Raw genomic sequence first — 15,193 nt, 5'->3', positions numbered from 1 at the left:
ATCTAGGGTACTACTATAAAACATGTTTCAATGTTCAACTGTATACTAAAAGGGTTTCGCTAAAGGTCTCTAGGGTACAACTGTAAAACATGGGTTCGATGTTCAACTGTATACTAAAAGGGTTTCGTTAAAGGTCTCTAGGGTGGTACTAGGCTGTGTAGGGTTTAGGGTACTACTAATTGATTATTTGATACACAATCCATGATGACCTATTTATCATTCCCATGTGCATAGTAATTCAATTTAAAATCCGTATTCCTACATATATGTTGTTTGGTAAAGCTTATATCGTTTTAGAATTGATGGGTTAACTTTTTTATGTGGTGGATAAGACAAAACATTTATTCTTTTATAGGGTAATGCCCATTGTTTTACCTTTAATGTATATTAAGTTAGGGGTTTCCTTATGCAATATGGTGTAACCCCTTAAACAAATAGTAGTCAACATAGTCAACTGGATAATAACCGAATTATATATTGCCCTCATCTATAAAGAATAGTAACATAACACTTAGTGATTTCAAATGTAATTGTTTGTTCTAAAACTATTTATATTCAATGGTACCTTTTAAGTTCTAGTGAAAGTAAAATGGGTTCCACTTTGGTTACAAAAGCGCCTTTGACAGTTTATATTCCACAACTCAAACAATTTATATTCCAGTGGTTCAATTTTAAGTTCCAGTGATAGTAAAACGGGTCCACTTTGGTTATAAAAGTTCCTATTACAGTTTATATTCAACAACTCCAAATATGACAGAATTAAAATATTAAACTGTAGAGTACCATTGGGATACATGGGAATATTATTAAGGTATAAGTTTCACACGCTGGGGTACAATTATGTATCCGTGAGACTGATGAAAGGAGTGGTGTCCTTCGAACAAGTGTATTATTCCGATAGAGGGTTTGGAATTATTAGAAAGCTAAATTATTTAGTAAGGTCAAGTGATCGGAATGCCTAGCTGGAGGCCGCTTCCGATCATTAATATTAATGCATATTTAATATTATAGCTTAATCTTGACTGAACCCTTCAGGTCACACCCAATTGAGTAATCGAACTGAAACGACAATTTAATTCGAAGAATTAAACGAGTCATTAGAGTATTAGAAACATAGACGTCGGATTTCGAGCTTAGAGCGTTGGAACTGAGCATCATAAGTCGAGTCGAATCTAGGAATCAATGAGATGAGAAATCAAGCAAACAACAAGTTACAAATATAACCCTAGCCTCGGAATGCCCCGAGCAATCTGAGGGCCAAGGGCAATATGGCTAGCATGGCTAGCCAAGGGCCACTGCCGCAATGCAATGTTCAGCCACAAGCTCAGCATGCTTAGCATGGCCGAGCATGCTGGCCGAGCATGCCTTGCGCGCATCGCAACACCAGCATGGCTGGCCGCATATGCTAGGCGAGCTAGCAGCACCAGTCGCACCATCGCAAGGCTAGCAGCACGCGAGTGCTCGGTGGGCCTCGCACATGGTCGCAGCGAGTATGCGAGCAAGCTAGCAATAACAGTGCATGCATGCTAGTAGCGCTGTCTAGCTGGCTGGTGCGGCATGCCTAGCATTGCTGGTGGGATAGGCGTGCTAGCATGCTAGTGCCTCGCACACAGCAGCCCGTAAGTAAGCAACAGCTAGCTGGGCGTAGCCTAGCACAAGCATTGCTGCAACTAGGCGCTGCCTAGCACAAGCAACGCAACAGCAGCAATAGCCCGCATTGCGTGTGTGGCCTGTTGGCTGTGCATGCGTGTATGCGGGCTGGCTGGCAGGCCCAGCCATGGCGCTAAGCACCAGCAATGCTGCCTTGGCTGCCAAGGCAAGTCGCTAGCTAGCACATGCTTGTTTGCTTGGTTTGTTGAGAGCTTGCTTGGGGAGCAAGGGGTGAATGGTCCCCCCTTGTGGTCCTTACCTAACCCCTTGCTCTCCACTTGACACTTGTTGTTTGTTGATTTATTTGCATTTTAAATTGATTTTAGAATTAAATTAAATTGAGTAAATGCCTTTTTACCAACTCTCCCACATTAATGGGAGATTGGAATTCAAAGGCTCCTTTCCCTATAAATACCAATCATTTGGCATTGGGAAAGGGCACTTGAGTTGTGAACTTGAAAGGATCTCCACAAGCGAGAACACTTTCGTTCTAATAATCTTAAGTACTTTTGGTCTAGCCCCGACTAAGCTTCGGGGTAAGGGCCGTTTGGGTCGGGTCTCGAGGGTGATAGCGGTTGGAGGCTTGCGCATTTGCGAAGCTCTACGCTTTCAAGTACGAGCTCTAAAAGGAGCGAAGCATGCATCAAGGGTATGATTGTCTTTCTCTCTCTCTTTATTAATTGATAATGTGATTGTTAATTAATATGCTTGTTTAGTTACTTTAATTTGTGTGCGGATTTTGGGAGGGTTTCATTCCGCGTAGTGTTGGACACTACGAAACCCAACAGCGGTATCGGAGTCGCGCTCATTTAATTATTCTAACTAATAATTAATTAAGGTGATTTAAATGGATTTAAATTTCTGGTTTTGCTTTCTAATTAGATTAGAAGCTCGTTTTAATTAGTTTTAATCTCGTTTTAATGCTAATTTTGGCTAAAGAACCCAGATTTCGACCCAAAAGTAGTGAATTTTGGGTTGAAACGATGTTCTTAATCAGTGTTGTCCCTCTTTGAAAGTTTTCCAGGAGCCAAAATCCACCTAGAAACATGTTTTTCGATGGGTTTTTTCGTTTTTAACGAAATTTTTTCAATCTTTAAACCTTGATTAATTATGGCATGTTATTGTTAGGTTACATCATTAATCTACTGCAATAATAACCCTTATTAAGCATGTTATGAAGTCATATTTGGTGCTTAATTTGGTGAGTTCATTTTTCACATAAACTTGCAATTTCACATTTTTGCAAATTAATTGCTTCCAGTGTGAATGTTTATGGTGAATTTGTATTTTTGAAGCTCCTAAGTGTTAAAGATCCAATCTTTAATTGTTTATTTAGTTGGAATTTTACTTTCTAGATTCCATGTTAGAACTAATTTTTGATTTAATCATTTTTGAGTCGATTAAAGTCTTTAAAGTTTAAACTTGTGATTGAAATTTAATTAATCTTCATATTGGAAGATGTAATTTTTCAAGTTTACACAAGTTAGTGTTGGAAAATTTTCATTGGATGATTGTGTTTATTTTTCCAACTCCTTTTATTTTGTCAAATCTCATTATTAATTTATGTTTGGTTAAATTAATTGTGAGAATAGTCCTTAATTTTTATAGCATCAAGTTGAGCCAAAAATAATTTAAAGAATGGTTCTTGAATTAATTTTGGTTTGTGCACTAAAAAATTGAATTTATTTAAGTTGGACTTGTTTTATTTTCATTTTGCTCAATATTGTTTCTAAAAATAATTTAGAATTAATTTTATATCACACAAAAATCGAGATAAAAATCCCCAGGCTTGAGCACGCAAATCGAGGCACGAAGCCCCGAGCACATCTCTCGGCCAGCTGGGCTGCTTGTGCAGCCTACATGTGGCTGCAGAGGTTGTGTTGGTTTTTAGTGCATCGATAGATGCGTGAGTGCTTGTGTGCGAGCTTGGTGCTGCTTTGGTGCGTTGCGTGGGCTGCGGCTTGCGGCTGCTAGGTAGCATGCACCTCGCACAAGAGCAGGCCTTTGAGGCCCTCACTTGTGTGCGCGCAAGTGTGCTGGTGTGGCCAGCATAACACACTTGGTGCGATGCTGTCAGCGGCATGCACATGCTTGGCGCGGCAAGTGGATGTGCGAGGGGCAGCAGCCACGCAAGGCAGCCGAGCCTCGGGCCTAGCAAACCAAGCCTCATCGTTTGGTGCTAGGAACTCGGGAATAGAAGGGCTATGCGATTTTTTTGATTTTTGCCATTTGAATTATTTTTTTTAATTATTAAAACGAGGCTAGGCCTCGATTTTTCCCGGCACTTGCAAAATAATTTTGGCAAAATTTGGGTTAACTGGCTTAATCAATTGCATTAATTAAGTTGGATGCGTAATTTAGTGGGAACTTCATTAATTACTTGAGCTAATTTTATTACGTTCAATCACATAATCGGTTAACAACTTTGACTAGTTTTAATTAGGCGCGTTAATTGGATTAACCACCTAAGTTAGTTACTAGTTTACGCGTATTTTGCATTGTTGCTTGTTTTACGTTGTAAAATGCATGGGCCATTCACATATAGTGAATGGATGAATGGAATGAATATTCTATCACAGGTTTTATGAAAATGGCAACTAGTGGGGCTCGATTAGGATAGTAAATACGAACTGCAATCCGTTATGTATTTTTATAAATCTAAATACGGTCTACGAATCGTTGCGTATTTTTGTACGTTAATATTTAGATTGGTCCTAGTCATAATTACTAATAGTTGCATTGTTAATGGCGATGTCTCGAAGATGGCGATTCTTAGAAGACGAGGCCAAGATGATGTGATGAAGACCCTTGAAGACTTGAAGACTCAAGGGGTCATGCTAGTTGCCAAATGCATCTTTTACTTATGTTTTCTATATATGATTATGCTTATATATGAATGATATGTTAGATGCATGTTTAGGATTTCAAATGTTGCGATGATTAATTAAGTTCACTTAAATCAACCAACATAGAAACCCTAAGTCCCTATAAATTGAGTCAAATTTTCCATTCCAAGATAACACTTACCGAACTAATGTGAATAGTGATGGGCTATGCCAAAGCAAGGCATCACTATCTCCCTAGGAACGTAAGGTATACTAGGTATACAAGTTGATTTTGGTTAAACTCAACGATATCAGTAAGGAGTCCTTAGATGTCGTGGCAATGGATATAAATGTCACGAAAGCATTAGATGCGACGTCTTATCAAACCAAGAATAGCTTAGAGCTATTAGCAATTAGATTGCTTACCTTAAAATATTAAGTGTTAAGACAAGCCAAAGCATGCTTAATCACTTTTTGATTTTTGGGATCTTGGAATCGTTTTATTCTCGCCTAAAAGAGACAAATTTAATGTGTGGATAAAACGCTCAATAAGGTTGAAGTTTGCATGAATGCTTTAAAATTCAAACTTATGGGTTTTATGAATGGTTTTTCACTTCAAATTCTTTCAATTGTAGAAACATGTCTGTAAATAACTCAAACAACCAATTTTCGTTATGCTCAATTCTCGACAAGGAGAAATTGAGTGGGCCAAATTTTCTTGATTGGAAAAGGAACTTGCGTATAGTTCTCATGCAAGAGCAAAAGGAATACGTCCTTGATGAGGAAATGCCCGACGCTCCCAATGAGAAGGTCACTCAGGCTTCCCTAAACCGATGGGAAACTGCCAATCGGGATGTCAAGTGCATCATGTTGGCCACGATGTCTCCAGACCTCCAAAAGACTTTCTTCGAGAAGGAGACGACTTTTAAGATCATTTTTGACCTTCAGAACATGTTCCAAGATCAGGCCCGAATTGAGAGGTTTGAAACCCACAGACAGATCCTTGAGAGCAAGCTCAAGAAAGGAGAGCCAGTCAACCCAAATGTACTTAAAATGATCGGATTATTTGAGAACATGGAAATGCTTGACGCTGGGTATTCGACCAAGATTGCAATTGACATTATTCTTCATTTGCTGTACAAAGGCTATGACCAGTTCAAGATGCACTATAAAATATGCACAACATGGAGAAAACCCTCACCGAGCTTCATGGGATGTTGAAGCAAGCCGAGCAAATGCTCAAGGATGAGAAGAAGCATGACATGCTTATGGTCAAGAAGGGCCAGCCATTCAAGCGCTCAGGCAAGAAGAAAGGCTTTACGAGGAAGAGTAAGAAGACTTTTCCGCCTAAGTCAAAAGCTACCAAGGGCAACAAGGTCAAAAAGGTAGCCTCTTCTCAATCCAATTCCGAATGTTTCTATTGCAAGAAGAATGGACATTGGAAGCGGGATTGCCTCAAATTCAAGGAAGATAAGAAGAACGACACTGTTGCTTTTGGATCAGGTTTTTTTGTTATAGACTTAAACTTTGCAAGCAAAACATCATGGGATTAGATACCGGATGTGGCTCACACCTTTGTTCCAATGCTCAGGGACTAAGGATAAGTAGAAGGCTAGAGAAGGGAGAGGTCGAACTCCGGGTCGGTAATGGAGCCAAGATGTCAGCCGTATCTGTTGGAACTCTTAGTTTGTCTTTGTCCTTTGGACTTGTTTTAGAACTTGAAAAATGTTATCATGTTCAAACCAAAAACATTATTTCAATTTCGGCGTTGGACGCCAAGGGATTTGAATTTCGGATAATAGACAATAGTTGTTCAGAAAATGGTCTTTATGTGCTTTCTCTAGACAAACAAGTTTATAATGTTAATGATACCATCAAGAGAGCTAAGACCGTTAAATCGAATTAGACATACTTGTGGCATTGTCGTCTTGGCCACATTAACATCAAACGCATCAAGAAACTTCTACAAGAAGGTATTCTTAACTCATTCGACTTAGAGTCATTTGAAAATTGCGAAGAATTAGGCAAGATGATAAAGCAGCCATTCTCCAAGTTGGGAGAAAAGGCTGGTGACTTATTGGGCCTAATACACATGGATGTATGTGGACCAATGAGTACACCCAAAAGGAATGATTATCGCTATTTTATCACTTTCACGGACGACTATAGTAGATATGGATATGTCTACCTTATGTCGCACAAATCTGAATCTTTTGAGAAAAAGATTTTCAGAGTAAAGTGGAAAATCAGCTAGGCATGAAAGTTAAAGCGCTTAGATCGGATCGAGGTGGCGAGTATTTGAGCCATGAATTCGACGATCATCTGAAAGAACATGGTATTCTCTCAGAGTTGACACCTCCCGAAACTCCACAATGGAACGGAGTGCCCGAGAGGAGGGATTGAACCTTGTTAGACATGGTCCGATCAATGGTGGGTCTTAGCGATCTTCCTATCTCTTTCCGGGGACATGCACTTCTAACGGCACTAGCACTGAACCGAGCTCCGTCAAAAGCGGTCGAAAAGACTCCATATGAATTATGGACGAAGAATCCTCCAAGGTTGGACGAGCCGATACCAATCAGACCCAAGAGAGTCGCATTGGACTGCGGCCAAGAATATCCTAAAGTATATGAAAAGGAACAAGGATAAATTTATGTTCTATGGTAGGAGTAATGATTTAGTTGTTAAAGGTTACACCGACGCAAGATTCTAGACTGACAAAGACGACTTCAAGTCACAATTAGGTTACATATTTTGTCTAAATGGAGGAGCTTTTAGTTGGAAGAGTGCTAAGCAAAGCACAACGGCAGATTCTACAATTGAAGCCGAATACATTGCAGCTTCAGAAGCAGCTAAGGAGGCAGTTTGGATTCGTAAGTTCGTTGGTGAACTTAATGTTGTATCGTCAATCAAAGGTCCGATAGATCTCTATTATGATAACAATGGAGCTATTGCTCAGGCCAGGCAGCCAAGGGAACATCAGAAGGTCAAACATGTCAAGAGACAATTTCACATGATTAGGGAATGGAAGTCCGAGGGTGAAATCAGAATTTGTAAGATTGGAACGGACGACAATGTAGCCAATCCACTCACTAAACCTTTTCCTCAAGTGAAACACAACAAGCACGTTGAGGTAATGGGAATCAGGCACGTTGGAGATTGGTTTTGATTTCCCTGTTCATGTGTTTTAATTAATTTTTGAAGATTTTAATGTAAAACACTATGTTGAACCATTTGTTTTTGGAGTAATTTAATTTTCTGCAAATTATTATCACTCCATTTCTATTTAATTATGGTTTAGAATTAAATAATGAGTCCATTCAATTTTGAGAATATTCAAAATATGGTATCAAGACAATGTCTTGGATAAAGAAACACCTATTAAGTGAACATTGAATATTTTAATCTAAAATTATCCCTAATCAAGGTCATTTAAATGTTGGACGATTAAAGACCACTTGAGATCAGTGTGTAGTATGATTTATAGCACCGTTGTGCTATAAGGACATGATTGTCATAAATCATTTTCACAGGTATTTGTTTGGAACTATACCAGATCGACCTATGAGAATACTTTAAGAGATTTAAAATCGTCGTAAGTATATTTCTCATTACAGCTATCGGAACCTCTTTCCTCGACCATGAGTATTGTAAGTTCTCTTGTTTGAGTACTAGTCCGTTTTGATGTTATCAAACATTTGCCATATAAGGGGATTATAACGGCAACACTCGGGAGGCTAGGTCCTCTTAGTAAGGGAACTTAACAATGTAAGACTGGGAATGTCCTCTTATTAACAATAGGGAACATGTCTTTGTTGTTTACAAGGCCTCTCGAAGAGCGAGACTGTGAAAATGCATGGTCGTGCTCAAATGGATTTTAGAAATCATTTTCTTATTGACAGTCGAACTCGAAAATCGAGAAACACTTCTTGACGTAGTAAGGATGACGAATAATCTTACCTTATAGTTCATGAAGAGACATTTAGTGACATAAGAAACAGGTTATACACTAACAGTACACTTGTCCGGAAGGAAAAGTGGGAGATTGAAAGGAATGGTGTCTTTCGAACAAGTGTATTATTCTGATAGAGGGTTCAAAATTATTAGAAAGCTAATTATTCAGTAAGGTCAAGTGATCGGAATGCCTAGCTGGAGGCCGCTTCCGATCAGTAATATTAATGCATATTTAATATTACAGCTTAATCTTGACTGAACCCTTCGGGTCACACCCAATTGAGTAATCGAACTGAAACGACGATTTAATTCGAAGGATGAAATGAGTCATTAGAGTATTACAAACATAGACGTCGGATTTCGAGCTTAGAGCGTTGGAACTGAGCATCATAAGTCGAGTCGAATCTAGGAATCGACGAGACGAGAAATCAAGCAAACAAGTTACAAATATACCCCTAGCCTCGGAATGCCCCCAGAAATCCAAGGGCCAAGGGCAATATGGATAGCATGGCTAGCCAAGGGCCACTACCGCAAGGCAATGCTCAGATGAAGCTCAGCATGCCTACAATGGCCGAGCATGATGGCGGAGCATGCCTTGCGTGCATCGCAAGGCTAGCATGGATGGCCGCATATGCTAGGCAAGCTAACAGCACCAGTCACACCATCGCAAGGCCAGCAACACACAAGTGCTGGATGGGCCTCGTACATGGTCGTAGCGAGTATGCGAGCAAGCTAGCAGCGCTGGCTAGCTGGCTGGTGCAGCATGGACAGCATCGATGGAACGCTAGGCGTTCTAGCATGCTAGTGCCTCGCACACAGCAGCCCGTAAGCAAGCAACAGCTAGCTAAGCATAGCCTAGCACAAGCATCGCTGTAGCTAGGTGCTGCCTAGCACAAGCAACACAACAGCAACAGCAGCCCGTATTGCGTGCGTGGCCTTCTGGCTGTGCATGCGTGTATGCAGGCTGGCTGGCAGGCCTAGCCATGACGCTAGGCGCTAGCAAGGCTGCCTTGGCTGCCAAGGAAGGCCGCCAGCTAGCACATGCTTGTTGGCTTGGTTTGTTGATGGGAGCAAGGGGTGAATGGTCCCCCCTTTTGGTCCTCACCTAATCCCTTGCTCTCTACTTGACACTTGTTGTTTGTTGATTCATTTGCATTTTAATTTGATTTTAGAATTAAATTAAATTGAATAAATGCCTTTTTACCAACTCTTCCACATTGATGGGAGATTGGAATTCAAGGGCTTTTTTCCCCATAAATACCAATCATTTGGCATTGGGAAAGGGCATTTGAGTTGTGAACTTGAAAGGATATCCACAAGCGAGAACACTTTCGTTCTAATAGTCTAAGTACTTTTGGTCTAGCCCAGACTAAGCTTCGAGGTAGGGGCCGTTTGGGTCGGGTCTCAAGGGTGAGAGCCGTTGGAGGCTTGCGCATTTGCGAAGCTTTACGTTTTCAAGTATGATATCTAAAAGGAGCGAAGCACGCATCAAGGGTATGATCGTCTTTCTCTATTTCTTTGTTAATTAATTATGTGATTGTTAATTAACATGCATGTTTAGTTACTTTAATTTGTGTGTGGATTTTGGGAGGGTTTCATTTAGCGTAGTGTTGGACACTACGAAACCCAACAACTGAAATCGTTAGTTTATAATAAATAATGAGGGTTCTTATCACACCAATTGTGCATTTACCATATTTTCAGAATATCACACCTCGCATTAAGTATGTTCCTCTAGGTATGGGTTACAATTTGCTGTAGCGATTTATTGTTCACATGGTATCAAAATTATTGAGGCGGGAAATTGTCCCGCCATTTTTTCGTCCTCTTGAAGTTTATAAATGGACTCATTACTCCATTTCCATCTCATTGCTTCATTTCTATTTCATAATGTCTTCAAACTCTACATCATCAAGTAGGCGTATGTCATTTGAACAACCAATCTCATATATTGTATGGGTTGCTGCGAAGAAGTGTAATTATGGAGGATCATCCTTAGTCAAGTTATGAATTTCTCATTCTGAAGCGAATCCTCTTCGCCCATACTACAAGTGCAGAGTGTGCTATTTCTGGCAGTGGGTAAATGAGGTCGATTTCATTCGGAACTGAAACGACAATGGCATTGGCATGCTAAGGCAAAGGCTGGTCGACCTCGAGGAAATGGCTTTGAAAATATTGAAGGTTGTTGTTGTTGTTGCGGTAGTTGCGATGTTTTTCCACATGAAGGGATAGTATACATAAACTTCTAATGTGTATAGCGAGGCTTAACCTTGCATAATTTTAGTAATTAATAATTTTTATTAGTACTAGTATTCAACTTATGGCAACTTGAATTGCTCTGAGTTGTTCCAGTTTATTATTAGTCGTAGTGTGAAGTAAGGTCTTATGGTTCTTTTATTGCTGTTCCTAATTTTTATACAAGATTGGTGCAACCCTTTGCGTTCATCATTATTTGTAATACATTTAACACATGTCAATAACACAAATGATCAAACCATTAAATTAACCTAATTAAGTCCAACAACATAATTATAATTATAGAATTCATAGCTTAAACAAGTACAACATAATGACTACTACTACAACATGATGACTACACAAACACATAATAGCCAATACTACTAGAAAAGGAGCCTTAGAGCACAACATCAGGGGGTGAGATGGTCATTCCAATCATGAACAGTTGGGTCGTCCAGATCTACTCCTGGTTCATCATCTTCAATGAAGGGTATTTGAGGCGAAGGTGTCAGGTGATCATTCTAGTCGTGGACAGTGGGATCATCCACATCCCCTCCAGGATGATATTAAGAAGGAGGCGATTAGTTGGCATTTACTGTGAATCTTCCAGCCTTAATGACTACAATTCCATAACAAGTTCAGGTTGATGGTAATTCCATGATAATTAATTACATTTACATAATAAAAGAGCAGCTTCTACGAATAAATTTAGGAGTATGTCATACATAAAAACTTCATAGCTTTGACCCAATTTACATAACAAGATATTTAAGATGTTAATTTCATAATTATATAGGATATATATATTTCTTCAATTTTTTAGCTAAGATAACATGTAAATTTGTAATAATGAATTAGCAACGGTTGGTCCCAAAAAAAATAGGACGAATTACCTCAAGTTCAACACCTAGCTGGTGACCAAAGTAAGTATTGCCCCTCTTAATCACCCACGGGTACAAATCCTTCAAGTCCCAAATCCTTCAACATTATAAACGACCCTTAGTTCAAATTTGATAAATTCAAGTGCGGACTGGTCAAGCCGAGCCTCCATGACAAAAACAACTGCAGGTGCATAATAATTGAATAGCTCATAGAATGTTTCGACAAAAAAAGGTCGGTGAACGTCCCTTGCATTCCATACGATGACAGCAGAACCAACAGGAAGGTAACGAGGAGCAGACATATCAATTTCCTTATCACAACCCCAAATAGAAACCTGGTGGTACTTGACCTTCCTTTTGTTGGTAATACAAGAAAACACATTCACATGAATAAAATTCACAACCTTTTGGACCTCCATCACATGAATTGCTGCGATTGTGGCACCAAGAAAAACGTGTCTTTCTTATAAAGGGAGGGTATAGAGAGGAAGTTGGTCTGGGTCAACAAATGGCTTTAAGTCAAACACTGGAACAATTTCTTTTGGAATGAAATCATCGCCAGAGCTTGAATTAGTGCATAACCATTTAGCAAAAGCAGCAAACCCCTTGTGGAGATATCCATCCAAATCTATCAGATCTGGATAATATGCGGGTCGAAGGTTGTCTATAGAAACTTCCATCAAAATTTTTTGGGATGTAAGTTGTGGTCATAAGGTTAAGAGAGTTGGAAATTTGATCACGAAGGAAGGTAGGAGGGATGCTTAGTCCTTCCTTGTAGTGAAATTCATTCTTAAAATAGGGGGTGAAGTTGAAATCAAGTTCAGGGGTGGTGGTAGTCTTGAATGGCCTGAAGTACATCACCAGTGAGGTTGGATGGGGCCCTAACTGCCTTCCCCAAGCTCTGACTAGATGACCTCCAGAATTCTAGGAGTTGGACATTTTTTTTGTGGTAGTGAAATTTTTTTTGGCATAGAAAGGGGAAGAGGTGAAAGTTAGTTGGAAGAGATGATAACAATTTCACAAACCCTTAGGGATTATATTCATTTAATAAGACCCAACCACATTTTTAGAGTTTCTCTTTAATTTTATAGGGAAAATATGGCAAAATTCCAGGAAATCCTCACTTTATAGAGATTATGTACTTGTGTAAGACAAAAAGGGTAAATTGGTGCAGCTGGGATGATGACAGGTATTAAGTTTAACTTAAGAAGCTACATAAGTCATTGAATGAAGCTTGAATAAAGCAATTAGATAAGACAATACATCTGCCAAGAGTGTATAATGTGTTGTTGGGCTCAATGCACCTCTGACATTAGATGTTGAACAACTAAGTGAAGAGAAAACACATTTGTGTATCAATTTAAATGAAGCAAACTAACATGTACTATTACATTAATGGAACGTAAATAAAGCTGAATTGAGCACCCATGTTTAAATAAACCCTTCAACACTACAATAGAAGTGTACTACAACTCCTTAATTTCTCCCTACACTTGATAAGTTCCATGGGAAACAAAGGTATGATTTAACCAACTTCACATACTTAATTTGCATAACATTTTGTATATAATTTATTTATTTTAGCAAAGTTAATTTTAATCCATAATAACTTTTATGTAATTTTTGCATAACAATTTTTTTGTAATTTGCATAACATTTTGACTTGAACATATCCCGTGTCGTACTTATTTTGCATAACAATTTTTATGTAATTTGCATAACATTTTGTTAAAACTTTTCATATCATAGCTGGAGCACATTTAAGGTCACTACACTTATAAAACATGTGACTGCAGATGGTTATTAGTAACTATAATTAGCATAGTTTTAATCAGAGCATGTTTTGGGTAACCAGAAATTAAGTAAAAGGTTAAGTAGGTACTTTTAAGCGAGGTACTAATAGAGAACCAACTTGTGGAATTTTAGTGTCACTGAATTTAGGAATAGTAGCACTTGGAGGTAAGTTGAACTTTTTTACCAATTCATGTTTTTTTTTTTGTAGTGCTACTTATTATAATTATGCAAATGTACATGGTTGTTTTTCATCTTTTACTGCCGTATAGTAAATTAACTGACTTTTTGGAGGAGCTAAGAGCCGTGCAGAAAGACGTCGCAAAAGGCTATTATGTAAAGTCCAGAAATTAAAGAATGTGGGATATCATGATCCTAATGGCATCATTAGGGATTTATATATGCCAAGGCATAGCAAGATGATGGTGTTTAGTCATCAATTAGCCACTATTTCTAGAAGAGGATTAACTGAACCTGTTACGGTTATAGATTTCCATCCCGACTATCCATTCTTGACATTGTTCAAAATTGGCCGGGCAAGGTACTTTCGCAAGGAGGCCTTTTGTTTCATGTTTTACTTGGTAGATGTGGCGAAGATTGCCTTCTCCTTCAACTTGCGGACCCTAAGGAGATCTTTGGCGGAGTGTTATGCATTCCCTAGTTACCACATTAACCTAAAGAGGTTCTTCGAGCTATTTGCGTACTTAGAAGATTGGTGGCTAGAGGTGGATGAAGATGTTGGTAAGGGAGAGGAATGGGTAATCGTGCTACTTGGAAGGAAATTTACCGCCCCAAAAGGAGGTGACATCTAAACAACATGGACTTGGCCGCATTGCTCGAAAGAAGATCCAATGGAGACTATCGAAAATGATAGCGAGCAACAGATGATGTTCAGAAGGAAAATGTTTGCCGAAAATGGATTAGACGAAATGGAAAACTTGTCTCTCATAATAGCTGAGCCATTTCAGTACAGCGACTACCCCATTGAATACGTGAACCGTCTGCAACATGCTCAACATTTATTTGAGACCAATACGCAGACTAACACCTCCGCTGAAGGTTATGGATGGACATTAGAATCGAGTTTCAAATTTTAAGAAATTCTGTTGAACAAGATATTATGTTTTGCAATTTTAAACTTTGCTACCTATTTCATTAGTTTGCTATGTAGTATTATAATTAGGATCTATGTTCGGTAGTTTTAAACTTTGCTACCTATATCATTAGTTTGCTATGTAGTGTATTATAAATTGGGATCTTGTAGTGCTATTTTAAAAGCTTGTTTGTGTGTGTAGACACCTGATTGTGTCTCCCCAAAACCCAAACCCAGTGATGAATTCCTTTCACGAATTTGGTTATCGAGTTAGGTGAAGAGTTGAAGAGTCTCATCAATTTCCCTTATCCTTGACCATTTCTAACCTTTCCTTAAATGTTTTAAGCCAAAATAATTCATTTCGTGTCTCGTGTCCTCCTTATAAAACATCCAAACCTGTCTATTTTGGTCCATAATTCTGGTCCAATTATTTTGTAGTTGGATGGGGCTTAAAAAGAACTTTCCAACGATATATTATAAGCCCAAATCCGACTTATAACGAAGAAGTTATGGCCAAAATACTAAACCGAGTCCGAACAAAGCCTTACCTGCGACCCAATGACCATGTGGAGGGTCCATTTACCTTAACCTCATTCGTAAACCAATTAGGCTTTATTACAAGCTTCTAGAATCATCTTGAAAGTTTTTTTTCAATCTTAAATCCATTAGGATTTATTATGAGGTTCAAGAATCCTCTAGAAGGTTCTAATTTATCATTTCCCCAAAAGATAAAAATTAAAGAATTTGATATTGGACAAAAC

The sequence above is a fragment of the Chenopodium quinoa genome, unplaced genomic scaffold (assembly GCF_001683475.1).
Source record: "Chenopodium quinoa cultivar QQ74 unplaced genomic scaffold, ASM168347v1, whole genome shotgun sequence".
Lineage (NCBI taxonomy): Eukaryota > Viridiplantae > Streptophyta > Magnoliopsida > Caryophyllales > Amaranthaceae > Chenopodium > Chenopodium quinoa.
Note: the sequence above shows the minus strand (reverse complement) of the source record.